At 34.0% G+C, this 27,542-nt stretch overlaps 1 protein-coding gene across 1 annotated transcript in view; it reads left to right on the plus strand.

The window, feature by feature from the left end:
- The window catches only part of CNTNAP2 (contactin associated protein 2), a 1,865,599-nt gene that overhangs the window by 99,640 nt on the left and 1,738,417 nt on the right, over positions 1–27,542 (plus strand). The window lies entirely within an intron of this gene.

Below are 27,542 nucleotides of genomic sequence, written 5' to 3' on the forward strand. Positions count from 1 at the left end.
CCCAAGATGATGGTTATTAGGATTATTGATAATCTTTTAGACCTGGAATCTAAAGCTGTAGACCTGAGGATCCCCTTCTATATTTTTCCTCCCAATGTTTGTTACCAATCAAAGAAAGAACCCAATATCTCCTAGGTAAGACTCTAATAGAATATCAAATAAGGAGTTGGAATGGAATAGACCCTAATAGAATATCAAATAAAGATATTGGGTTCATTGTAAGTGCTCAATACGTAGCAGCTTACTAGGTAACTAAACTAAGTAGAGAGTAAGGTGAGAGAATATTTAACATAATGTTCATTTTCTGTCAAATTTCATTACAATTCAAAAAGCCTAAAGTCTATCCAGGACTGTATTATTTCTTGATATATCAAAGACAAACTATATTTTGCTAGATGGACAAGTATTTTCCTTAAGTCTATACAAAAGATTTGAAAATTAAATTTTCACTCATTCAAGGAAAGGGCAGTGAGGACATTTAAATATCCTCAGTGCCTTGCAAGGTACCAGGTGCATCATTGTGTATCAGCAAATGTTTATTAAAGGGAGGAAGGAAAGGAGGGTGACAAGAGAATTTAAAAAGGGGAGGAAGGTTTATTATAGCATGTGAAAAGGTTGAAGTAGAAGTTAGATTTAGAACTCTTGGCTTTTGACTTTCATTTAGAATACTCATTTTTTTAATGCTAAAGTTATCTAGAAGTGATAAATAATAAGTCATTTATTCTAGCAAGAAATATCTGAGCTGCTACTATGTGCAGAGCCTTTGGGATTATAACACAAATAAAACACAAGTCAGTGCTCTCCACATATCCACAGGCTGATAAGAAAAAGGATACTTTCCAGATTTCTACAAACTGGCTCGAAGGATCATAGTAATGTCTTATAGTCAAATGAGGGAAGCAGGCTGGAAAATGGTAATAGTGAAAACAAATTTAAAGAAAAAATGCTTGAACTTAAATTTGAATATTTAAGATAAATTGCATAGTCAGATACATTAAAAGGATGGTGTTTGGGGGAGGGAATGGCAAATGAAGGATTTGGGGCTGAAACTGTATAATGAAACTTCCCTGGGCATTTAGTTAGCTTGGTATGACTCAAGCATAGGCTCTGTGTATGTGTATGTGTGCATGTACGTGGATATATGTGTACACATGTGTGTACCTGGGTGTATACAACATGGGCTAAGGGTGGGAGAAGGCAAATTTAATAACACGAAAGTGAGGAAGCCCAGTCAAGATGATAATAATGGTAATAACCTTAGGGGCGACATGCAGTGTCTATATAGTGCTCATTAGGTGCCAGGCATTGATAAAAATATTTTTCTCATATTAACTCATGCATGAAATCACAGACACTAACACACACATACCTGTGAGACATACACCATCGTGATCATCCTGAGACATAGATAAAGGAGGCACTATGTCCTCATCACACTGGGAGACAGCAGAGGCAAGAGTTGAAGGCAGCCAGGCTGTGGAGAGTTATATATTTCATGCCAAGGGATTTAGGCTAGAGAGAAACTGAAGCGTGAAATGCTGTGATCAATATCCTCAAATTCCGACCCAGTTTGTAGAAGTTTAATTAAGAGGGAAGAAAGCAGGAAAAATGGGATCAACAGTTGTTCCTGGAAAGAGATGGCAAAGAAAGGTCAATGAAGAGATATTTGAAGAGGCAGAATCACTAACTTCAGTGAGAATTGAAATGGGGATGAGTCGGTATCTTTCCTATGTCTAGTTTGGGTGAATGAGTGAGAATGAGGAGTTTGATTTTCTTACTGAACCTCCAGAGAAAATGCCTAGTACAAGGTTGGAGTACAGAAGGATGCATCATTGGTAATCTTAACTAGAGACAAGCATGGAGGTTAGGAATATCTCCTTAACAGGTATAGGTAGAAAGAGAGGGCAAATACAACTGTGAGACATTCACACTTTCCACTTTTATTCCAGTTATTATAATATGTCTATGAAAGATACGCAAAGAGGGAGAATAAAGTAACCTTTACATTAAAATATTCCTATTAATAAAAAATAAACACCTAGCTCTTATCCTAAAGAGGTTATTACCAATTGCAGAAAAATGTTGTAAAGTATAATAAGTATACATAAGCCTTAAATTCCAAGACAGATTTACATAATTTGGCATAGCTTGTGGGCAATGATGATGATAAAACCACTAAACATCTGCTAAGCATTTAAAACACATTTTCCTTCCATTAGCATCAGTAGCGGGAAAATAACATACTTTGGAACAAATTGTCCTTTTAAAAACATAGTTTCAGGCCAGTAGAATTTTATTCATGGTTTTATTTGGGTTCCCAGTTTTTTTTAAAAAAAAGGTATTTGTAATCAGAAGCTTTCACCTGATTGGCAATGCAGATGCCAGTAAGTATATTCATTTTTTTTTATTATGATTTTCAGAAAACTGCCTCCATCTCTATGTATAGCACAACATCAAATTAGCAGATACCATGTGCTGGTCAGGAAATGAACAGAATTTTATAGCTGGAGTTGAATGAAAGTACTGCTTATTATTCTTATATGACATTATGATTAATAATTTTATTATGATACAATAAAGATAATCACATGATAATCCAAACCCTAATTTTGTTCTGTTATATCAATTAACTATTTTTATCAAGGAACATGTGGGGTTTATCTTTTTATTTAACCAAGAATTGGATGATTCATGTATCTTTTATTTTGGTCTCTACAGAGTTTCCTCATCAACAGATGTGGAACATAAAAAAAAAAAAATGATTTCCCAAGTTTGGCTTGAAATTGGCTAGGCTTGTGCTATTTTATAATACAAATGTCCCTCATAGTGATAACACTTTGTATTAGTGATTGATTATTCAATTAAATTCTGAAAGAAAAAATATGGAATTCCATTAATGTTTTTAAAATTATTATATTAGACAAAATAAGTATAAAATGGTAAGAAAATGTTGTGGGGGGAAAAGGCACTTTCAAAGGTGAAAATTACTTCAGATATCTAGCAGTACTGTTCAAAAATTACATCATGTTTTTAAATAAAATCAACAGCAATAAAATAAACTGAATAAACTTAGATAAAACTACAACTCAAAATATCCATATGTAATAGTTTTTGAAAGCAAATTCATCTAATAAACGACATCAAATAATGGCAAATAAAGATAAACTAGGCTTCACTTTCAACGTACAGAAAAATATTTGAAACTATATTGTATCCAAGAAGAATTTTTTTAAACTAACAGGCAGAATTATTTTCCTATATGTAAACTCTTTAAAGGGGCAAACGTCCTGTCAAACGACTACCATCACAGAGGACGGTCAACTTGATTTCAATTTATAAACTAAATTCCAATGGAAACCCTAGAAAATATGGATACACATAACTCAGCATTCAACTTGGAAATCTGGGGACACTGAATATTTAAGCCACTATAACCAACTGGGGGAAAAAACCCTGCATACCTGCTATGGTGCCAGGGAGATGCTAGGCGTTGGCATTGAACAGACACTGCCCAGGCTTTGACTCTGGTGACAACTGGTGGAATGTGTGTTATCTAATCTATCTGTGTACTGACCTATCCCCTATGCTCATCACACAGTATGACAACTGCAGTAGCACCATTTTAGGTAAATGAGCAGTACCATTTTAGTGACTCATTTCATTTCAAGTGGTGGAAGTCCACCACTTCCCCAATAACTTAATCTGCCTTGTCACTCTTAGGTTAGTATTTTTTTTTTTTTAAAGATGACTTCATATAGTCTCTTCCTGGTCAAAATCCTGCTAACGTACTTATTACTAACTTAGATTCAGCCTCCTTTGACCCTTTAGCTCTTTATAATCTACTTCCATCCTTTGTAGCCAATCTACTTTTGTGCTAGCTCCCAGATCTACTGTATTATCTCGGATTTGATACTAGCAGTCAAAAAGATTGGCCACAAAGGATGGAACTAGATTGTTGACTGGCTTGACTCTAACCCCATTTCTCAGAACCAATCTTGACCTCAAACAGGAAATTCTAGGCAGCTCCACTCTTTGATACTGTGGTGAAGCAATCTTACAGCACCCAGGTTCTGCCTCAGCCCTACTGAGGTTCCACCTAAGACACCACTTCCTTCCACTTCTACTTGGCTGAGGAGTGAAGCAAAGTGTGTGAAGTAGGGGAAGTACTTTTTGAGGAAGCATAAGGTATGTGTGTACTGAGGTATTAATAATAATTACTATGATTGTGCCACTCCGCTATAGCCTGGGTGATAGAGTGAGGCCCTGTCTCTAAAAAATGAATGAATGAATGAATGAATAAATGCCAGTTGACGAGTACCTAAACTAAGTATCAAGAATAACCAGAAGAGGTCAGAGAACAAATCTTAGAAATGCCAAAAGGGTCAAACTGACAAAAGGTTTTCACTGGTGAACGTTCAAGGATGGTAGAGGGAGGAAGCTTCTATGATAACTCAAGTCTTTGGCTGAATGAAGTGGCACAACTGTTCATGAAATCAGCAATGCAGGAGAGGCTCAGCATAAATGAGAGGTGAGAAGGGTTGCAAGTAAAGAGGAGGTTGGCTGGGGGAGATTTTGGTCTTAGAAGAGAGGGGTATTTTAATATCAACAGTTTAGAATTGCCTGCACATGGTGATAATAAAAAACAAATTGATTTTATTTGTTTTATTATTATTATTATTATTAATGTTTCCTACAAAGCATGCTCACGACCAGGGAAAGAGAGTAGAAATTCTACAGGGCTCATTTTGCAAGGTAGAGTTTAAAGTCCTTATATTGTTCTAGCTGGAAATATCCAGAACATAATTGGAGATATGTTTGTGGCAATGATGAGAAGTAGAATTTGGAGGCAACAGCTTAAAGCGTTGTTTAGTAGCATGTACAGCCTAAATGAAACTCCTCACATTGTAACTTTCTAGCTGTGTAACTTGAGCAAGTTCTTTAATTTCACTGGGCCTCAGTTTTCTCGTCTGTTACATGGAAATGATAATAGTACAAAACCTGTAGACTTACAGTAAAAGTTTAGTGAATTAATTTATGACAAGAACTTAGAACACAGTTTGGAAGACAGTCAATATTAATATATGCATGTTGGATGACATTTTGTTTTTGCTATATTTTTATTTCTGCAAAGCAAACTCTTCATGCATCAGTATAGAACCAGCAATCTAGCCAAAAATCCAAATCTGTTCAGTATGAGTACTATAGCCTTTCTTTCCTTATAGAAATATTACCAACATTAATTCCTCTCTCAGATAAATATGATTCACATTTCATCTCTTTATGCAATTTCCTTATTGTTTTATCATTTTCCTATTGCTTTATTCTATAAATAATGAACATAGCATTTTAATGATTATTGTAAATAGAGACCATATTTTTTTTGCCCATGAAGCACAAGGAAAAAATTTTATTCATAATACTTTATTTCTTTCATTGTACTCGAGATTAATAGCACAATTTCTCATCCACAGAGTTTATTATGGGTAGTAAAAATGAATGGGATCTCTTTTCTGATTGGCTGAGAAAAGGAGTTTAATCTTATGTAATTATCTTTCAAATCACAAATGCATCAGTATAATAAAGCTCTCTCTGTATTAGATCACTGAACCGTTTCACATGATTTTAAAAAGATTAATATTCATATAACATTTATATATCTCTCACCCTATCTTCCCATGGAAGACCTTCTTAAAGAAAAACAAAACAAACAACAACAAAAAAGGACTAGCAAATTCGAGCAATGGATAATGGAAATACTGAATAAGAAATACTCAGTGAATAGTCCTAGTATCACATTTTTCCCTTCTAAATAAAAAGGCAGGGTATGAAAGAAAAATCACTATGGATTAGGAGAGCAGAAAATGTTAGAAAAGACTAAGAACATTCTATCTCAGTGGTATACAAACTTTTGTTTGCCTTCCTCAGTCATGAAACTTTTCCTTCAAATAAAATCTTGCTTAAAGGTCTAATTCTTAAACTAGATAACTACTGTGGAGTGCAGACATTGGGGAAACAACCCCATGACCTAATTCCTGAAGCCTTTCTTTGTAATCCCTCCACTCCAGGTAGTGGTTTGAATTACTCCAGCCTAATACAAACACTGCTTTTTAGAGAGACCTTGAGAAGCAGTGATGTAGCCAAGGTTACACAAGGTCACAATAAAATATATCTAATAATAATACATCAGTGAGTTCCCTGGGCTAAGAAAGAATACACTGTTAACATTACACTTTTTTTTATACCATCCAACTCTGGAAACTTCAGTTCCCAAAATTACTTTGCTATATAACATATTCACCTTTTGGTAATAAACTTCTCTGTGCTAGAGTTTATTTTTCAGCTAATAAAGTTTTTCTTTCCTTATTCAGAAAAAAAATATATCAATTTAAAAGTAAAATTAAGAGTGGTACAGTTGCAATTAAAATTAGTATCGTTGCAATTCCTACTCTTAAATACATTAAAAAAAACCCTACTTTTGAAAATCATTGCTGCCACCCTTCATTCCTCTCACAAGGGAAACCCAGTTCAACTCAATTAAACTAGGTTAATCACAAATATTTTTATATAGCTTACTAAACTAGCAAGGAAAAGGCATCTCTCAGATATTCAATAAAAACAAATATTAATAAATAAGCATATTAGTAAATGGACAAAAGACATTCTTCCAAGTAGAAACCTCCATTGAAAACAGATTAAATGAACCTTTCTTAAAGCATATGAAACATCTTGTTGAATTTTGATCTAATATAAACTTGTATTAAATTGTCTGTATTAGAACTGGTACACACCTTCAAACCAGAGGTTGCCCTAACTATAGGTAGGGACATCCTGGGTCCTAAAACTAATGGAGGTGAGGATATAAATCCATTTGGCACCAGAGATTTTGTTCTAGTGTGGAAGTGTTGCAAGGATTCTGCCCTACTTCAGAGCAGTGGCTGGCAGGAATAGGAGAACATCAATGTCTCTGAGCAACTTCAGAAGCAAGCACCTCCTTGACTGAAGAGTAGTAATCTGACATCTGTCCAGAATTTCTATTATGCTGTGATACAAAATGCTGAAAAATATCTCATTTCATTTCTCCTTGATAATCAGCACCTTAATTTATGTTTCGGTTTATAGATAGCAAATAGCATTTAAAATGTTCTTCCTTTGGAGGGATGAAGAATAAAAACTGCAAGTAAGTGGAAATGAAAAATTTGAAAAGCAATCATAGTAATTGGCTGTAACTGGTGAGGATAGCTTGGCTTGGGAGTTATGTAGCCCTGGCTTTGAATGCTGGCTCCTCCACTCTTTGTTATCTATATAAATATAAACAAGTCATATAAATTAATTCCCACCTGGAAATGTAGTTGTGAAAATTAAATAAGTTGATGTATTTTTATATATTGAGGAAATTAATATATTAAACAGGGCTTAAGAGTTCTAAAAGAATACCTGGAACACGATGAGTATCCAATACATGGGTCATGTAAGCTCTTGTGATTGTGGGAAATATAAATTTACTAGGGTTATATCAAGTAATATAGAAATCATTTTGAAAGTATTAATACACATGGAGCAAGTAAGATAGGAATTCTGACACTACAACAGTTTCTTTTTAGGGAAACACAGAAATAGGGCATATCTAGGTCTCAGTTCAGAAATGAGACAAAGCTAAAGTAATACTATTCAGCAAATCTCCTCAGTAAGACATGGGAGAGAACCTATTTTCCATTAGCATTGTGATTAGTTCTATGCTCCCTTTGCATCTACCAGTCCTGTTTCCAGCAACTAGTCACCCCATCTTTTAATGCCTTTCCATATTAAACATCCACTTACTCATAGTATCCAGTCACTCACATGTCTGCTGATTTATAGAGAAGGCAAGGTATAGATATAAGTGTAGGAACTGAAATAAAAAAAAAAACATAATTAAGGTATAATTAGCAGGGACTTTTCTCCTTTGTCTAGTGATCCTACTGCCAGCTAAGTGGTTCTTCCTGTTGCAACTCAGAAAGACAAAATCTGATTGGTCTAACAAATAACTTGGATTCCTTTTGAGCAAAGCTCCTCTACTTGAGGACATCTGGACCAGGCTGTGAATGCGCTGAGGAAGTGTATCTGGGGATAGGTGAGGGATGGTGCCATGTGGCACATACCTTGGCCATTTCTGCTGGAGGAACTTCCTGGAAGGGGGCTGTACGTGTGGCACACACGTTTAGGCTTAGTACTTGTATAGTTTTCCATTCACACGGAATGGGTAAGAACTGATTCAGAAACAGGTAGACTAACACTGGAACAAACCATGCAAACACATTTATTTTTTAGTTCTTCCTACTTTGTCTAATATCCTTAAAGTTAAAAGGTGGTTATTCTATTGTGGTTCTTATACTCATGCTAAATTTCAAGTAAGCATAAAAGAAACTGGCTGACTGTCTCTCAAATGGTTTCCCGAGATAGACTTCCCATAGTCCTGGAAAAGAAGAAAAACTAAGAAGATTGTTTCCCTCAAGAAAAGACTCACAGGAGCCAAGTTCTAAAGAAGGTTCTTATATAAATGAAAAATGACAAATTACCAATTTACAAATTAAAAACCACACCCTCAGCCTATAGGATAACATCGAAATTGGTGGATAACTGTATTTATTCCTTGGAGAGTTGGATCTGTACATAATAAGCATTTATTTGCAAACACCTGGGGCAAAGTATGGGCCTCTTTGAGTAGAGTCTGTTTACAGGGCTGGAAAAGTATAAACAGAAAGTTGAGAGAGGAAGTCACAAAAGACATTATTTCACTGAGACAATGAAATGGCTTTAGATAGAAAATATGTCTTAAGTGGTCAGAGGTCATCAAAGCTATAAAAAAAGGCAAGGAAAGAAAGGCAAGAATTAAGATAGTTTCATTCTTCCTTCTTTTTTAAAAAATTTGGGAATCTCTTAATTGCGGATTGAAGGAGAGTGAGGGACTGTCCTGATCTACTTTACTTTCTGCTTCAGTCCCTGAAAGGTACATGTAAAATGAAGAATGTCCCCACTGACTCTCACGGTTGGAATTTATTCAGAGTACAGCCTTCGCTTGGTTCTCCTGAAAGCAAGCTGTGTGGCAAAGATTCCAATCCACGTATTTTATTTGCCAGGAAAGTGGAGATGCAGATAGGAAAGGAAAGGCAGCCAATAGAGCATTATCAAGTCGGTTACCACTGTGGGTATCTGCAACTTAATTCTGCTGGGAAACTAGGTATCCTTAGAAAATGTTTCCATCAGAGTTGTCTTCTCTAGGGCATGAGGGATCTGGAGTATTTATACCCCATTCCCTCAGGGATTTTTATCTCTCCTACACTATCACCCTGTGTTTTTATTAGGCACACAGGCAATGGCCACATGAGAAAGCTCTCAGCCAGTTGGAAGCCAGGAGGGTAGCACAGTGGCAAGGCCCATAGGGGTGTAAACACAGTGCAGTTGTGCCGTAAGGGGAGAAAGTGGAAGGGAGAAATTCTCTCTGCCTTTTTTTTTTTTAACCTCTTTATGAAAACCAAATCAACCAAGACTTTGACATACAGACTTTTTATATAATCAATTATGGACTTACATTAATTATCCATCAATATTCTCTGATCCATAGTTCACATAAAAATTTATGTATATATGTGTATATACATATATTTTTGGTAAAATGTCAGTACTCCTGGTACTCTATATTTGTCTCATCTCAAAGTTCAGCCAATATACTATGTCATTTTTTTTACTGTATAGTTCACAAAATAATACTGCTATCTGATGAGTCTAACAGCATGCACTCCTTCTAAAATTAGTTATATTCCCTTTTTCTTAAGTCAATGCTTTTCTCAATTATTTCAACAAAATCTAATTAGAATTAAGAGACCAAAATGACCACAATAGCCTCTCTAATAAAATTTTTCATGTTTCAGAGTTAAACAATTGGTGGTTAGTGTAGGTGGTGGATTAGTTAGTGTAGGCAAGAACTCAGGATAGTATTTGAGGAGCTTTGTTTCTGTATTGTAGACAATTAAGCTGAATTGTGTAAAGGGAAAGTAAAGACTGGCAAAGGTTGTAATTTTGAGATAAAGAAAGGAGGGACCCAAAACAAAAGGGAGAAAGATGATTTGATGTCCTTACAATGTGGTGATGAGGCCAAGCTTGTTCCAAAATGGCAGCCATAGCCATAACTGTACAAGAGGCAAGTCCTTGGAGGTGGAAACTCTGTGGCCTTCTGTGACTATCCTGGAACCTTAGCAAAGATCCCTCTAGGCAGAGTTGATACAGTGAAAGGGCATGTTGTCAAAGGAGCCACCACTTCAAGAGCAGAGAACCACTGACCAGTGTCAGGTCCAGGTTCATTCATAAGACAGCAAAGATAGCCATAATATAATGATAAATATTAAGATTCTTGCTAATTTCACTGAGTAGTGGACTAGTTTGGACTAGTTAATTTGATTTAAATACAATACTGAAATTTGACATACCTTGCATTGTACCTTGAGTGTTTTGGAGCAATTTTTAAATTACATGATCTTTACATACATACTAAGGCCATTTGCTAAAAGAGAAATGAAATAGAAATTATCCTCTCTTCCTTGCAGGTGCCTGGAGTAGCATTTTCCAAAGCATATTCTAGAGAGAATTTGAGGCATGAAGTTTTGAAGAAACTTATTGGTACTAAAAAATATCAATATTAGGGTAATGGAAAACCCTTTGGTAATTCACAAAACATAAAGCATATTAAAAGATCTGAGGTAACCCCTGCTTACTAGTCTAGCTTTCTTTAAATAGAATTGCCCAAACTTATTTGACCATAAAAGTGTATTAGTACTTCTGAGTAATAAGTATCTTTTGAGATAGTAGATACCTAAGGAAAAATAAATAGTTGCTCTACAAAGTAATAGGAATCTATTACAATTTCAAATCCAAATGTCTGTCTTTGCCCGCAAAGCAAGATTATGTATCTGACTGCTTTTATTTCCTATGTTGATTTGTTTCCTATGTTATTTCCTAAAGGAGAGACATAGAAAATTTAACTCCATGCTAACATCCCCACAGATCCTACTCTAGCACGATAAAGATCCCAGATGCTATGCAAAGAGGTCACCCTTACAATAGGGTAAATATGTATCTTTTGCCATGGACATTCAGAAAAGTATTCTCTTGGTCAAGGATTGAGGATACAACTAACCATCTCCAGAAAATAGGAATTGGGAATCCAAGAATGGTGGTTGCTTAAAAGTATAATATTTAATATTGTAAGTGAGTTAACAGAACACTTACATGAGTAAGGAGATAATTATGTTGTACACAGTTTACAACCATTAAATTACCTATTCTAATTTGGCATCATACCTTAAGCATGATGTGAAGCACTTGAGGATGGAATGAGAGCAGTAACAATGTCTGAAGATTGGAAAGTAGGGAATAAAGAGAGAGGTTGAAAATATGACAGGATTGAATAGAAAATCATGGAAAGGCATAAAAAAGTTCTATAATTACAGGAAGGATAATAGCTGATTGGCAATAAACAAAAATTATCTTCTGTCAGTGATAAACAACTATGGTTGTAACCTGCTATGCAATTTAAGCATTAGGAAGAAACGAAAGAGTTTGGTGCTAAAGCTGGCAATAATAGCTAGAAGAAAATGTTTTAGATTTAGGGTAGACATGTGCTTAGAATTATTTAGATACAGAGCTCAGAGAGGCCGGGCGCAGTGGCACATGCCTGTAATCCTAGCACTCAGGGAAGATGAGGTGAGAAGATCTCTTGATCAGGAGTTCAAGACCAGCCTGAGCAAAAGCAAGACTCCATTTCTACTAAAAATAGAAAAAATTAGCCAGGCGTGGTGGCATGTGCCTGTAGTCCCAGATACTTAGAAGGCTGAGGAAGGAGGATCGCTTGAGCCCAGGAGTTTGAAGTTGCTGTGAGCTAGGCTAATGCCACGGCACTCTAGCCTGGACAACAGAGTAATAGTCTGTCTCAAAAACAAAACAAAACAAAACAAAAAAACAGAATTATCAAAGTAGCAATAGGGATTACGTTTAAATTAATAATGTTGGAATATATGTATTTTTAAATTGCATATTCTATTCTTTGGTTTCAATGGCATTTTTCCACTTGATTTTATTTTATTTTATTTTTCCAATACTAGTTTTGTGCATAAATGGATAATAGGGCTCCCTGGTGATTCATTTTCAATTTAAAATCTTATTTTCTGCTACTGTCTAGCATTCCATGAATAAAAAGCAAAGCTTTCCATTCCACAACAAAATATAATGATTAAAATGGCAGTAGTTTCACAGGAAAGATGACCGGCCACACAACTCTGAAGGAATCACAGCTAGTCAACCCTTGTGCAGTTTTCTCAAGTTAACAATGAAGTTATGTCAATGGGATAACCTGGAGTATCCCATTAATTGCTAATGTGTAGACACTGAAGCAGTCTTCTTGCAATTATCCACCTTCCCTCCAGCCTACCTCTACGCTCTGTTATCTTGTATATGAACAAGATTTCAAGTCAAACTCCTAATTTTCAAATCAACACTGGTAAACCCAACCCTCATGTCTTATAGTCAAAGTTAGTGAGCAGGTCATGAGCCCACCTTGCAAATACCATCTATCAAGCAGGTACGGGAAAACCAAATCTCAAACTCAACCAGGCTATTTTCAAACATTTGCCAAAATGAGATGCAAAGCATCTGAGGAAAACATTTATTAATCTTTCCTTTAAGTTCTGTACATCAGGTTAATGGCAATAAAATTTTAAAAACTAAAATATAAATCCTCACAGACATATCTTCATTGGGCCATGATTTAATTTAATTTCATTATATTTATAAAGGGGCAATGTAAAAATATATATCAGAAAGATTTTATGTAGTCCATATAGTATAATAACAATTACATCACCCAATGACTCTTATATAAAGACTGACATGGTTTGCTATGCCTAATATATAATGGCAAAAGGCTAGAGATGGGGTAGAATATCTTTCCAGGTTAATTCATTCAATCATTTATCCATTTTGAATATTTATGAAGTATCTACTATATATAACTCTTGGTAGTTTTTTTTTTCCTTTTAAACAATGGAAACTATTAACTATTGGGTTCTACATTTTCCTTTGGCTTCCAGGAAGCTTTAACCTAAATTTATTATTTAGTTACAGAAATGAATTTATCTTAGATAACTGATGAGAGTGCACCTGTCTTATGTTAAAATTTTATATGCATATTATTTCCTGTTCTTTGTATACCTTGAACACTATAAAATATAAGTCATATATAAACAAATAAAAGCTAGATATAATACTGAAAAATTACTACTTTGAAATAAAGTTTTATTGAGTCATTTTTTGGGGAAAAACCATTCCTCTAATAAAAAATATGAATCATAGCCATATTTAAAATTTCACAATTAATAATGCCTTATATGTAAGTACATTAAGTATATATTATATCATTGAACAATAACCTTCTCATATAGACAAAAATATATTTTTCTTGAATTAAGGATGAGAAAACTGGCACACCGAAATTCCAGGATATGAATCAAAGTCATTTAATACCATATAAAGTAGTATGTCTGTAAAATACGGGAGTTTAAAATTAATGTTACTATTTGCATGTGGCTAGGGTATGAAAAGAATGTTGGGAAATGAGACATTTAAATATATACATAGACTTCAAAACCTTATTGCTGCCTCTTGAGTTCACTAAAGTGAGGTGTCTAAAGAAACAAAAGTTTCATACAGGCCTGTTCTTTGTGGAGATATCAAGAACGTTAATGAGGATTAAATCATTTTACTTAGGCCATCACATAAAAATACGTTCTATTTATTCAGACAATACTAATTATTATGTTTAGGAAAGCATGCACACACACACACACACACACACACACACACACACACACACACACACACACACACACAAGCATGACTGTTTGCTCAAGAGTAAAATTTTCTTTCCTCCAGCCATAAAACTATCTCAAAAACTGGCTTAACTCTTCAATATACTTACTTAAAAAGACAGTGCAGGAGATACAATAACTCATTTCATAAAGATGCCTAAAACATTAATGTGACATTTTTTAGAAAGACAGCCTTCCACAAATCTATTTCTAAATCTTAGAGGAAATTGTGAAATATGGTTGATACATGGTAGAGAATCACAGCCCATAATTTTTTCCCTGTGTAATGAGATGTGTAACATATTTTCAAGCAATCAGAATCTAAAGTCAGTCCATAACTCTAAGAGGAATCCCATGACCTCTCTAAAATTCGAAACTATAAATACATAAATGAAAGGATTCACATAAGATAGCAATCCTTCCTTTGAGGCCTGATGGACAGCACTGAATTTAAATGAAACAGGATCGAAATTTGAATCCACTATTTAAAAAATATACAGACTTTCAAAAAATTACATAAGTTCTTCTGATGTCAGTATCTTGAACTATAAATGGGGAACAAAAATGTAATTATCTCATAGGGCTGTTATGAGGATTAATTGGATTAATTGTGAAGAGGAATGTGAAATACTTCGCTCAGGGTTTTTATAGTCACTCAGTAAGTTTAGCATTATTATCCTCAGTTCTCAGAAACAGAGAACATGCACAAAGGCATTGGCTAAATTGATTGAAGAAATCATAAGTGCAGATTCAAAATAATTCTCTGTAACAATGGATTTGATATAGATATTTAACAAGTTAAAACTTGAATCTATAAATCATTTGGAATAAATACTTTTAAGAATCAAACTAATAAAACATAGATATAAGAGTGGATAATATTTAACCATAATTTAGTTTACATTGACAGTATGTTTGGGCCATATTCAAAAATTATGTTGAATCACCTTTATTGATTGGTAAATGCCATATAGAAACTCAATATTTGTTGTATTGTTCTAATATGAAATTGACCTTTACTCAGAAATAAAATTCATCATATCAGTAACTAAACATGTATTTATCACTCTCTACTAGTCAATGGCTAACCATTGATCTTTTGCATGTGGCCGTTAATAATACATTATATATTGTCGCATACATTTTCTGATTTTAATTTCAAGACACCTTTTTGTTATGAGATTAGGGGAATTCTTCTTAATTTCTGTTCAGTGTAATAGAAACTTCTATTGTGACTAAAACATATCAAGATATGTTTTGTAATGCTTTATTTTATGGTTTGAATAAACGTTTTGACATTAAAAAAAAACTCTTAAAGGTCTTGCTCAATGGTGATATGACAACAATTTTGATATGTGTGATTCTATTGCCATGTTTCACCCAGTTCCTATTTTGCTCTCGTATTCTCGGTTGCAATTTTCTCTTTTAATATACATGTCTTGTAAGGTTAGGTAAGAAGACTATAATTTTTGTGTGGCTTGATAAAACATAAAATACAATGAGAAATTACATTTATCCATTTACAATTCAAAAGTTATTGAGTATCCAGCAGCTTTATAAGTGTGTGTCTGATTATTTGAACAAAGGTCCAAGGAACAAATGCAAGAGCACACTTTCCCTAGACCAGATGGACATCTTAATTGCCTAATTTACTCTCTACTGTGCAGTACTGTCTTTACCACTGGAATTTAGGTGATGTTGATGACAAGGCATGGTCAAATTATGGTTTTACAAAGATGAAATACTTTTTAGTTAGTGGAAAATTTTTAGGTTATGCTGTATTACTGGCATCAGGATGAAGAAGGTAGCAAAGAAATAATTCAAAGTAAAAAAAAAAAATCTAAACATGAAATGCATGTACTTTTTGTAGAATTTTATTTCCAGCCATAAAGTGAATACAATAAAAGCATTCCTAATAATCTTTCTAATAATTTTTTAACAGCTCCTTAGGCTCTCAGTTAGACTATAATGTAAAATCTGCCACCCAGGGTTGATGTGTATCAGATGTCATTTCACTCAAACTATAAAAACAAATTTGTGTGCTTCCCAAAGAAATGATGATTGATGTTTGTTTTCAATTGGAACTTCTATGATAAACTCAGAATTATCACAACCACCAAGGACCCTGAGACTTAGAAACCAACTTTTTCATTGATTCACAAAATCACTCTGGGCAATTTAAGTTTTGATTTATATTAAGTATTTACCAGCACTCAAACTAGAATATCATGCAGATAAAAATTATTCTGTGAAGAGTATTAGAAATATTAAAAATACTATTAGAAAATATATAAACTAAGGAGGAGAAAGATCTGATTGGTGAAAAAACCAAATTCTTTACCATTGCAAAATAGAAATGCATAAAATATAATCAAAACCATTTAAAAAGAATGGCTTTATTTAAAAATAACTGACAATAAAATTACACTAGTGGAAAGAGGGCAAATTAATATCTTTCAAGTCAAATACCAAAAAGCACTTTTACTACATGAAATGCCATGTTGAAGCTCACCGTGGTTTTACATATGTAGGACAAAAATTCTCTCCTCTAGGCCTATTTATAAGTATGACTCTGAAGATAACAGGTAATAAAACTGAAAATTTACCAAAATTAAGTTCTGTCTAAACACACTCAGGGAAGCCGGAAAGGATAGGAAAGACAGACAGACAGACAAAATACCTAAAAACAAGGATATTTAAATAGAATACAGTAAATTAAGAATCTGAGGACTTAATCATTGAAAAACTGTTCAGAAGCTTTGTGTGAACTTTTGTTATTAGGTTCATGGGCTTTGATAATTACCTTATTTTTTGGAGTAAACCAAACACAAATATCAGTAGATCAGCCCATTATAAAATATTCCACGAAAAATTAATACATCATAAAATACCATTACACATCACCTTCTTTTCATTTTCTTAACTATATTATAGAACAATAGCACATGTAAAGCATGATGTTATCTTTAAATTAAGATGTTATCTTTAAATTAAGAAAGATAGCTATGCCTTTTAGAGAAGTGTAATACGTCCAAGAAGTTGGATGAGCTGAAAATTTACATAAATATTTTTAAGAATATGTACCTACATAACGGTATTTTTACTTGTCTTAATTTTGTTTTTGCAATTTTTGAACAGACAGATATTTTAATTTTATGTGATTAAATTCTTCCCTTTTTTGTTTGTGACTTCTGACATTTTTAAACTTGGTCTTCTCATAAGGTCATTTAGTAATCTACTTCCATTTTCTTTTTTGTTTCATAATTTGATTAGTTGTTTCATAATTTGATTATTAATCTCTTGAAAATTACTGTCTTCAATTATGCAAGGTAAAGATCAAAATTGATCTCAAATATCTCAGTTGTCCCAGTACCAATTATTGTCTGATCTTTACATTTATTCATTGATTTATTATTCATCCTTTATATTACTTCTATTTTAACTCTTTACATATAATGTAACTTCTTTTACATATATATGAGGATATATTCATGAACTACTCTCTATGATTAATTGATCTCTTTATTCTTAGATTGATACCAGTCTTTTTAAAAAAATTTTATTGTTATATTTCTAGATCTTCTCTCTTGGACAGTATTTAATGATCTGAAAGGAAGAAGTGAAAATGTTTTAAAAAACAGGGAGAAGGATCATGTGTCATGTGACTTGATCAATCACATGGTTTGAAAGAAAATTATTGCAGTTTGTTGGGTTTACTAGTCTTAAATACTTGTTACTATTCAAAGGAAATATATTTCGGGCCAAAATCATGGATCTTAGAGTAGAATGTGTGTTCAAATTTGAATTTTGTAACTTAATGGCTATCTAATCTCGGGTAAAATCACGTAAATTCTCTGAAGCTCTTTCCTCTCAAAATAAGATATTTAATACCAATCTCATCTGTTTAGAATGAGTTTTAAGTAAGATTTTAAAGGAACAAGTAGAGCATAGTTTATCTGTGATAGTGAGTGCTCAGTAAATTCAGTTAGTGTAGGAATATTCATTATCTTTATTCCTTTAAAATATTCTGGAGATTTTAATGTTTTCTAATCTGGAAAATATTTTACCTAACTCCATTTCTCAAAATATATTCTCTAAATGGTTTATTTCTATATCTGTTAATGGAAATGAGGAAATTTCTTCCCTTAATAAGAATCTCAGAACCTATAACTGCCACTTGTCATATATCTCCTCAAGCAATTGTATGGAAAGAGCTCACCTGACCTCACTCACATCCTGCCCTGATGGAGATGTGACCATAAGTCTCTGTTAATTACCCCTATGCCACTTATAATACAAATATCACTCATTATGTGCTGCTTCAATGTTATTTTCTTTATTTCTAAATTTGGACTTGGTCCATTCAGTCAGTCCTTTCATAGCATGAGTTGCTTTTCTTATTTTCACGTACGTATTTGAAAACCTGTCAGAATACTGTTTTCATTAGACACTTTTCATTATTATGCTGTCATCACTGAACAAGTTTATTTCGAAGCCTTTTGGGAAAAATGACAAGGAACATAGCATTTTATTTCCTTGCCCCCTCATTAGATTAGAAATGTCAAGAAAGCTTTAGATTGTATTTATTTTTATTAAAAGGAATAACAGATCTTTCCTGGAAAAAAAAATATAGGATATTTAAATTTTGAATGTGACTAGAGTCAAATATTTGCATGTGAAGGCTCTCTTCAGGGAAATGCTTTATCTTCATTATTTAGAAAGACTTACATTTCATTTTCAAACTCCTGGCCATCTTACTCTTTCGAATATAAAAAATACTGTAGTCATTTCAAAACACCAGCTACATGAGTGAAACCTGTTAGGTGCCAGAAGCAAACTACCCCAAAGTGAACCTAATATACTATCATCAGGGTTACTTCTTGGATTACAAATTATAGATAAGGTCTTAGATGATAAATTTCAGCAGCTATTAAAAGAGGAATGATAATAATACCTTTGAGGCTTGTTACGAGAATTAGCTGAATCAAAATATGTGGAGCATTTAATACTGCGCATGTGGTTGAACCCTATGAAATTACTAATAGTAAAGCCTCTTTAGCTTACACAAACAACAGTTTCATGTGGTTCAACCTAAGTGTTCCTCAATAATTGTGCATTTCTTATTGCCGCAGAACTGACCTTTTTTCAGGGACTTAGCAGTACTTACCAATTATAATCTAAAATTCTCATGGAGAAAGGGCAAGGAAGACTTGCTTAAGACAAACCTCCCTCTTGCCTGTCTTGGGATAGTGGTACCTCAGTTAGCACATGGCTTTACCTCCCTTACTATGGCCAGCTTGACAGCCTCCGTGGCCCTTAATCTATTACATGATTCTTCTTACCCATGGCCATTGCTTCTAGTTATTGCATCACTGTGTTCATTGCCTTCATGTGTGTGGTTCTTGGATGTGTAATTTGCTAGTTTGGTGTCCATTACAGCCTGCTGTCTCAGAGCAGTAGTGCCATGGAAGGTGTGGGTGTGGATATGTGTAAGTTACTATGCTGGTGGTGGGTTGATATTAATTGTATTTGATGCCCCCAAATTTCTGAAATCAAAGAGATATTGTGTTCATTCTAGGTTGAGGAGGAGATCATTTAACTGGGACATAAGTATGCCTAGTCAGTATGTAAATAGATATAAAATTAGCTTCATACTGTCTTTCAATAACATAACAAGATCATAATTGAGTGAACTCAAGGTGCCAAAATAGCCATTATTTTCTTATAGTGAAAGTCATTTAGTTTATTGTTTGCATTAGTGATGATCTTTTCCACCTATATACATTCTTGGTTAATAGAGTCTTTCTTACATATAAATATGAAATAAGAGGGAAATATAAACCAGAATATTATACCTAGTTTTCATGACTATCAGATTATACAAACTATAGAAACATTACCACATATGCATAATTATAAACCAAAAGTATATATGATGCCAAGATGTGGTGTCACCCAAAATTTTAAAATGTGCCTCTTTTCCTTATATAATGTTGTAATAAAATGGTTAAGAATGGGACATTATTGGGTGCTGAGCATGTGGGAAGGGAGATGAAAGAATGGAAAAATAAAAACAGAACATCACTTAAATTAGGTAGCATGATTTCCAAAGGCTATGTCCTTTCAGATGGGTTCAGATAAGTGACACATTATTGGATAGAGATAGGCAGTAAAGTCATTTATAAAAGGTGAGTGGAATCAGTGAAGTACATGCCAATTTGGCAGAAATGATAGTGTACCCTTTGTCTGAAGTTTAATTCAGTGTAAAAGTACTTAAGAAAATTAGAAATGAGGGTTCACATTAGAAAAAAGCAGAGTCTTGCAAACGTAGATCCAGGAAATATTAGTGAAGAGAGAAAGAGGTGATCAGAACTTTGAATTTCAGTGCTTGTGTGACAGCATACTTAGGCTACAGTCGCTAAATATAGGAAACCAGTTAGTAAACTATCTGCAAGGTAACTGCCAAGGTGGCTGTAGCATTAAAAAAAAAAATACACTGTTGTACTAAAGGAAGTAAGTTGGAAACAATTTTTAAAATTTTATATACATCACATTTCAAAGGATTGTGTGATGTCCCAGTGGGAATTTCTAGCAGAAAGTTGTAAAAATGAGACTAAAATTGGTGGGGAGGTTGTCAGGGTGGTGATGAGATGGGGTAGAATTAGTCAGGTCTCAACCATGTGAGTAGCATGCCGAATAATCATGTCAGTGAACATGTTGAATTTCAGACTTACAGCATTGTGCAGCCAAAATAGCAAGGTAGCAAAGGATGTTGTGATAAGTGCTTTCAAGTTAAATCTCTCTGAGTATCAGTGCTCCCATTTGGTAAATAGAATAATAAACAGTCCTCACAGGATTGTGAAGAATAAAAGAAGGTTATTTGAAGTGTCTGCCACTTTGCTGGTGCTTAGTAGGGACTGAACAAATTTAAATTTTTCATACATTTTCATAAATTTTTCAGAAGCTTAGGATTATCAATTAGTATTTCATACCAGGGCATCTACAGTAATGGTAAGCAGTAGAGATGCTAACTTGATATTCAATAACATAAGGTGATTAGTGAGCCAAAACATACATTTCTGTGCTTTCCTCAGTAATGAAACCTACCTAGGATACGAATTAGGGTAAGCAGATGTTGACAGCGAGAGATGAATAGGAAAGACATGCAGAGAGCTAATAAAGAAGGCATCTGGAGCATTTGTAAAGAAAGTTTAAAAGCAGGTTTCATGCATGCAAACCTGGGTGGGGAGTACAGTCAGCTTACTGTGCTGACTTCATTCAGAGGTGGTATAATTAGAAGGTGCGACAAAGTTGCAGATACAACTTAATGTGGACACAGCCTATGAGATAGTTGGCATATTGTGGCTGGACAGTGTAAGAGCCAGATTCTAGTTGTTTGCATTGGATCAGTTCATTATGATGATAAGATCCTGGATTCATCATGAAAAAGAGTGAATCAGGTAGAGAAGAAGAAAAGGTAAAACAAGAATGATGGACCCACTTCAGTGGAATTTATATTTTCTCCCTTTTTCTTCTTTAATTTTGACTGTGAATAAACCTTGTTGCAAAAGAAAAGATCATTACTAACAGCATCAGTTGTGAATGAAAGCAGAAAAACAAGTTCATTTTATTGTACATAATTCTGCAGCAGAGGTTATTTGAAATATTCAATAGGGAATGAATTCATGCATGCATAAAATGTTTTGGGGGCAAACCCTACTAGAAGCTTGTCTGGGTCATAGGTTTGCCTAGCCTTTTCATTCTTGCAGCCTCAGCGGGTCAGTACTACTTTCTAATTCTAAGTTCTGAAAATTGCCTATGAGGTACATTCCTAATTCATTAAAAGTGGAAGACAGGTGTTCTATTGTTAGTTATGTTAAAACTGAACATAGTGATTGAACATATGATAAAATGTAATTCAACTTGGGCATTTTATTTTATGATCATAAGTTCTTAAATCTATGTAAGGTCCATTCCCTGGAATTTCTAGAAAAATGGAAAGAAAAGTTTTTCATATAGATTTTATTTGCAGTTATTGGTATGTGAAACAAAAATGCAGGTTGTATTAATATTTTAGCTTTCTGTGAAAAAATATTTCTAGTCAAGTTGCTAAAATGTAAAGAATATTAAATGTACAAATGAATAATACCTATTTAGAACAATGCTTCAAACACAGAAACCATCAAAGCCACTACCTATATGTTAGTATCAATAAAATACCAATTAAAGAAAATATAAGATAGAAAATAATATAAGAATATCTTTTAAGAGATATCTTAAGAAACTTTCTTTCTTATACAAAATCCTATGCCTTACCACAACACCACAATGCAGATATTGTCTTCAGCTTACAATGGAAAAAAACATGAGTTCTGAAGTATTAAATAAAATGTATAAAATCAAAGAAGAAACATCAAGCTCAAACTTTGAGGTTTTTATTTTTTTCCTGCCACATCCAAAAATTTCTAAGGCATTGCTGGATTCACTTAAGCTAGAACAAGTGGAAAATGTTCTAGAAATGGTATCCGTAGGATAATTTAATAACTGGAAAACATTTATCCACAGTGCTTCAAATATATATCTTCAGTTTGTTTGCTTTTGGCATTTTACTTATATTTGAAAATTCAATTTCAGAGTCCAGAGTGCTCACCATTACACCATGTGAAAATTCAATTTCAATTAAATCACATAGCCACCAATTAACTGCAAATGGAATTAGCCACTTTGAACAGTTGATCACTTTTATTTTCCTTTATTTAAGCAACTGAAAAACTGGTAATATGCACAAATTTTTTCTTATAATTATTTTGTTGCAAGTGAGAAAGATATATTTCATCTCGTGGAAATAAAGTGGGGAATGGGTTATAACAAATACATAGGAGAACCCTACAAAACGTTAGAACAAAAAATAGAGCTGGAAGTTACGGGAACCAGAACCAAAAACAAGGACAGTACAGGAACAAGAGTAGCTACTTATTACCTCTCTGTCTCCCTTTTCTCGTCTCTGTACATTTGCTCTATTTCCCTGCCTCTGTCAAAGCAATACCCTCTGCCATTCACGAGGCCTCCAGATGTCTGTTCTAGTTATGCCTATGTGTCGTATCTTGCTTTCCAGCTTCAAAAACTCTCACCTACTTACGGATTTGTAGTGCTTAGGTCTCTAGATCAAATTCTAAAGGGAGAAAATGTGACTGGCCCAGATGTGCTATGGACAGTTTGATTCCCTGAGAAGGAAAACCGCAAGACAGCAGAGTATAAACAAGGAAGCAGGGGCTGATACTTTGATACTTTCACCTTCTTTCATTTGCATCAAAATCACTTGGAGGCTGTGTTAAGACACAGATTTCTAACAAGTGCTTAGGTGATGGTAAGATTGCAGTTCGGGGACCATAAAGCACTAGTTACACGCATTGGGGCAGTAACAGTTCTCAACAAGAGAAAATGGGCAGAATACTCCAACGGTGTACTGACTGCACTTTTATCTGCAATTAAGCTGCTTTCATTATTCAGCTGTTTTTTTTTTTCCATTGATGTATTAAATAGCTATTGAGAAGTTACTGCATAAGCAAATAAAAATTTGTATACCTGTATTTACAAAAATTAGTTCTTAGTAAATGTTGTCCACATACATGCCTGCATACTTAGCCTCATAGTGCATTATTCATATTAATATATATTTTTCAAAACACAGAAATCAAATATGTAGAAATAATTTACTGTTTTAATCTATGTATAGAATAATGAAATTTTCAGAAAATATAAGTGTGTATTTTATACTTTATTCCTACTTTGCTAAATACTTACCATAAGTGCAATGTTGAAAATATAAACAAAACAAATAAAATAGTTTGTGTAGGTGTTTTGAGATTTTACTTGCTATAATTTTTCTTTATGAAGGAAAATTGTATGCCCATAAAGTCTTTGATCAAGTATAAATTTTACTGTTCACCATATTTTAAGGGTCAGAAGATTTTGAGAGGAATAAACTCTCTAAACCATTTCTTTTAAACTCTAGTCCCACAGTTACATGGTCCCCTGATGTATAAATACAAAGCCAATCAATCATCAGAGACAGAATATTTTGTTTGATGCACCCTTCTGAAGTGAAATTTTCCTACTTCATAATCTCAAATAATGTTTGGTTGCATAAACTATTCTGACATTATCACAAATATTTGGTGAAAAGTACAAATAAAACTTGTTTCTTCATTATTTTATAATAGTTACTGAGATTAATAGTCAACAAATCACTAACAACATCATTTTGTTGCTAAAAATTTCCTACTGCACCCTAAACACAAATGCAATGGTAATAAATAATGGATAATTGAAAGTTTTATGAAGGGATGAAAAGGAGAGGGTGTGCCACAAATTACGCCATTGTGCTGCTTAAATTTCCCTATTATTTATTATATGTGGTCATTATCAACACTTCCTTTCCAAAGCCAGCTACCACATATCCCTCTACTCACAAAGTCCTCTAGACATTTCTAGGATATCCACTTTTTTTTTTTAACCTCCATACAGAATCTCAAAATCCTGATAGCTTGCTTATTGTGCTCTGTAAAACTTGCAGCGAGCTGAACAGTTTTTGAAAAACAGAGATTCAGTCCGTAGCTCAAAACTATTCTGCTGAAAGAAACTAAATCCATCCTCTTAACAAATAAAATAAATTTTATGTCTCAGCTGGAAAATAAATTCCATAATACCTAGACATATTTTTCCTAGAAGCTTTTGAGTGGAATTTTATGTGTGAAAGGCATTCAAACCAATGATTCTATGGAAAGGAAAATTTGAAATTGGACTGATCAATGAGCAACTGCCTCTGAAAGACTGCAAAAAGAACTTTTAAATATTCCACCACTTCCATTGCTAGAACTACTCTGGATATGTGTGTTGCTGATGTGTTTTATTGCGCTGCTTGGATAGGGTGAAAGATCTGGGAGGGTGAGAATATTCTACAGTGGTCCTTTTTGTCCTTTACCCTCAGCCTTTCCATTCCATTCCTTTTAGCACATGACTTTAACCACTAAGTTTTCTTTTCCACTATTCATGATGAAACAGCTACTAATCCACAAGAACAAGCTCCACCTCTTCCATGCACCACTTTGACCAGCTATTCTGAAAACTCTTGGATCTTCAGCTGACCCTCCCCTCACTATCCGTTTAAGATCCGTATAAAACGCCCCCCTTGATTGCATGTTAGAATACTCCTTTGTAGTCTGTAATTACCTGCCATTTTCCCATAAAATTTCCAAAATTACATTAGTGCCCTGGATGATTTTCTTCCCCCAGAAGTTTCCAGGAAATCCAACTGGGCAAAGTAATAGCTTTGTATGCATTTCAGGATACAGGGAAAAAAAATGATATTTCTCCTTTTCCAATGAATGTAATATTTTCTAAGATATACAATATCAAATTCATAATAATAATAAAAAGCAATCAAGCCAACAAGCACAAAACACATTACACCAGCAATTATTTTTTATGATAATTTTGTCATGCAGGAAATAGATTTCCTGTTGGTAACTGCTATTGAACAAGCTCCATAATTAATAGATGTTTAGAAGCCAACCACGTGAAAACAAGGGAAAGTTGTGGTTAAAGATGATGTCATTATTTTAGTACCTGTGATAAAATAAAAGACATCTAATTTTGGCATTGTTTAAGAAATATTATTTTACTTTTAGAAATACTCAATTTGAGGTAAGAGCAAGGCATGTATTATACTTATTAAAAGGCAGTAAGTAAGCAGTTGGGAATATATGTAGCAATGAATTTAACCCTGTAATTCTTAATACCTTAGTAACTTTTGCTTAAATCCCCATCTCACTCTGTTGAAAAGTTACTGAAATCTCCCAAATTAAAAAAAAAAAAATTCCCCAGAGTCTTCATTCCTACCTTCATTTTGGCCATAGATTCCTCATTTTGCTGAATCAATTTCATCTCAGTATGTCTGTCCATATACTTCCCTTCACAGAGCTAAAGAGAACACACGTGTCAAATGCCTTTGACTTAAAGACTGTGTCCTTGTAAGGACATTAGGACCTCCCTAATGAATTTATTCTCCTCTGTAGGGTCAGAACTGAGAATAAATAAAGTGGAAAAAGTGGTTTCCCTTTGGTAGGTTTCCATGTAAAGAAAGCAGTGAGAACTTTAAAAGATCTTTATATAAAACAATTGGCTGTGAATAGAACAAGAGAATAATAAAATTATTCCCATGTAGAAAAAGTGATCTATCTAGTAAAATTGGGTAATTGAATATGCTTTTATGACTTTGCCCATCAGTCTGGTATTTGGCAAAAATGTTGGTGGGAGTGATCTGAACGTTGGCACTGGCGTGAGAGACACAAGACAGCAGAAAGGGAACAAGGGATTGTCTGATGCTAGGGAGGGAAACCTGAAATATTAATAATATAGGGCAGAAATGCAAGTGAGGCAAGGAAGGAACAAAGAAGAAACAAGAGCATTTGAAATTCTGGAGGTGTCAGTTACTGATAACACATTTAATGTGAGCGAGGCAGATGGCTGTGGAGGCTATACCAAGGAGAGTGGTGATAGCCATTGAAAGCATTTAGAACAGACTCTGGGGTTACAGAATATGATGCTCCAAATGCAATTGCCAAATGACTTTGCTACTTGAAATGCCACTCCAGCCATTGTATCACAAGATATTAAAGGTCTGCAGTTCATTAGTTTCAAAGGAGTCTAAATGAGTAGCCACACTCATTATGAGGTCAGATAAGATTATGACTGTTTATCTTAATATGTCGGGGCTGAAAGGGGAAAAGACCAAAGATAATAAAATTGTAATTTAAAGAGAATGCAGTGTGATTCTAGGAAAGCTAAAAGCACAAAACCCAGTCCTTTTGAAAATGTGTTTTTCTCTCTATATATGTTTATATTATTACATATATTATTTTATATTATCATAATGTCTATTTACCATACACAGTATTATTATATATGGTGATACATAATATGCTGTTATACAGCATGTATCATTTAATGACATCCAAGATGTTATAAAAATGAATTATAAATTACAAATTGGTTCATGACAAAATAATAAACCTACAACTTATGTGAAAAAGAGTTAGAGATTGTTAAGGCATGTTTCTAAACTTTTTAAATAGTTCTTCATGTGGGTATATATTCAAATGAGGAATACTAAGTTAAATGCAATTTAGTCAAATCTGACTTGAAAATGTCTATACTATTATGCTGTTATAATGGGACATTTGTTGGTATCGTTGTTGCTCTTCTGCTTCTTCAAGGGAAGACGAACCTCCTTTCTAGGCTTGGAGAAAGAATACTTACGTATCGGTCTTGGTAGTTAGTAAGACCAGAGAAGCCTAAAAGGATCAGTGTGCTCTCTCCCAGCCTCCTTTGCAAGGAATTATTAAAGTTCTATGGGTTATATGCATGCTACCTTAATTTGCTGGTAGGGACAGGCAGGGCATAAGTCATCAGCACGTGACCTGCCCTGAACCAGTTGTAAGCATCAATCCAAGAGCCAATGAAGCAAGGAGACTGGACCAGCAAGGCTCCCTTCCTGTACCCACAATTCACAGCGATATTCAGAGGCAAAGGCCGTGCAAGAGGAAGCAGCTAGTGCTGAGAAATGTTACCGAGATTGTCTTCACT

This window comes from Microcebus murinus, chromosome 9 (genome assembly GCF_040939455.1).
Source record: "Microcebus murinus isolate Inina chromosome 9, M.murinus_Inina_mat1.0, whole genome shotgun sequence".
Classification (NCBI taxonomy): Eukaryota; Metazoa; Chordata; class Mammalia; order Primates; family Cheirogaleidae; genus Microcebus; species Microcebus murinus.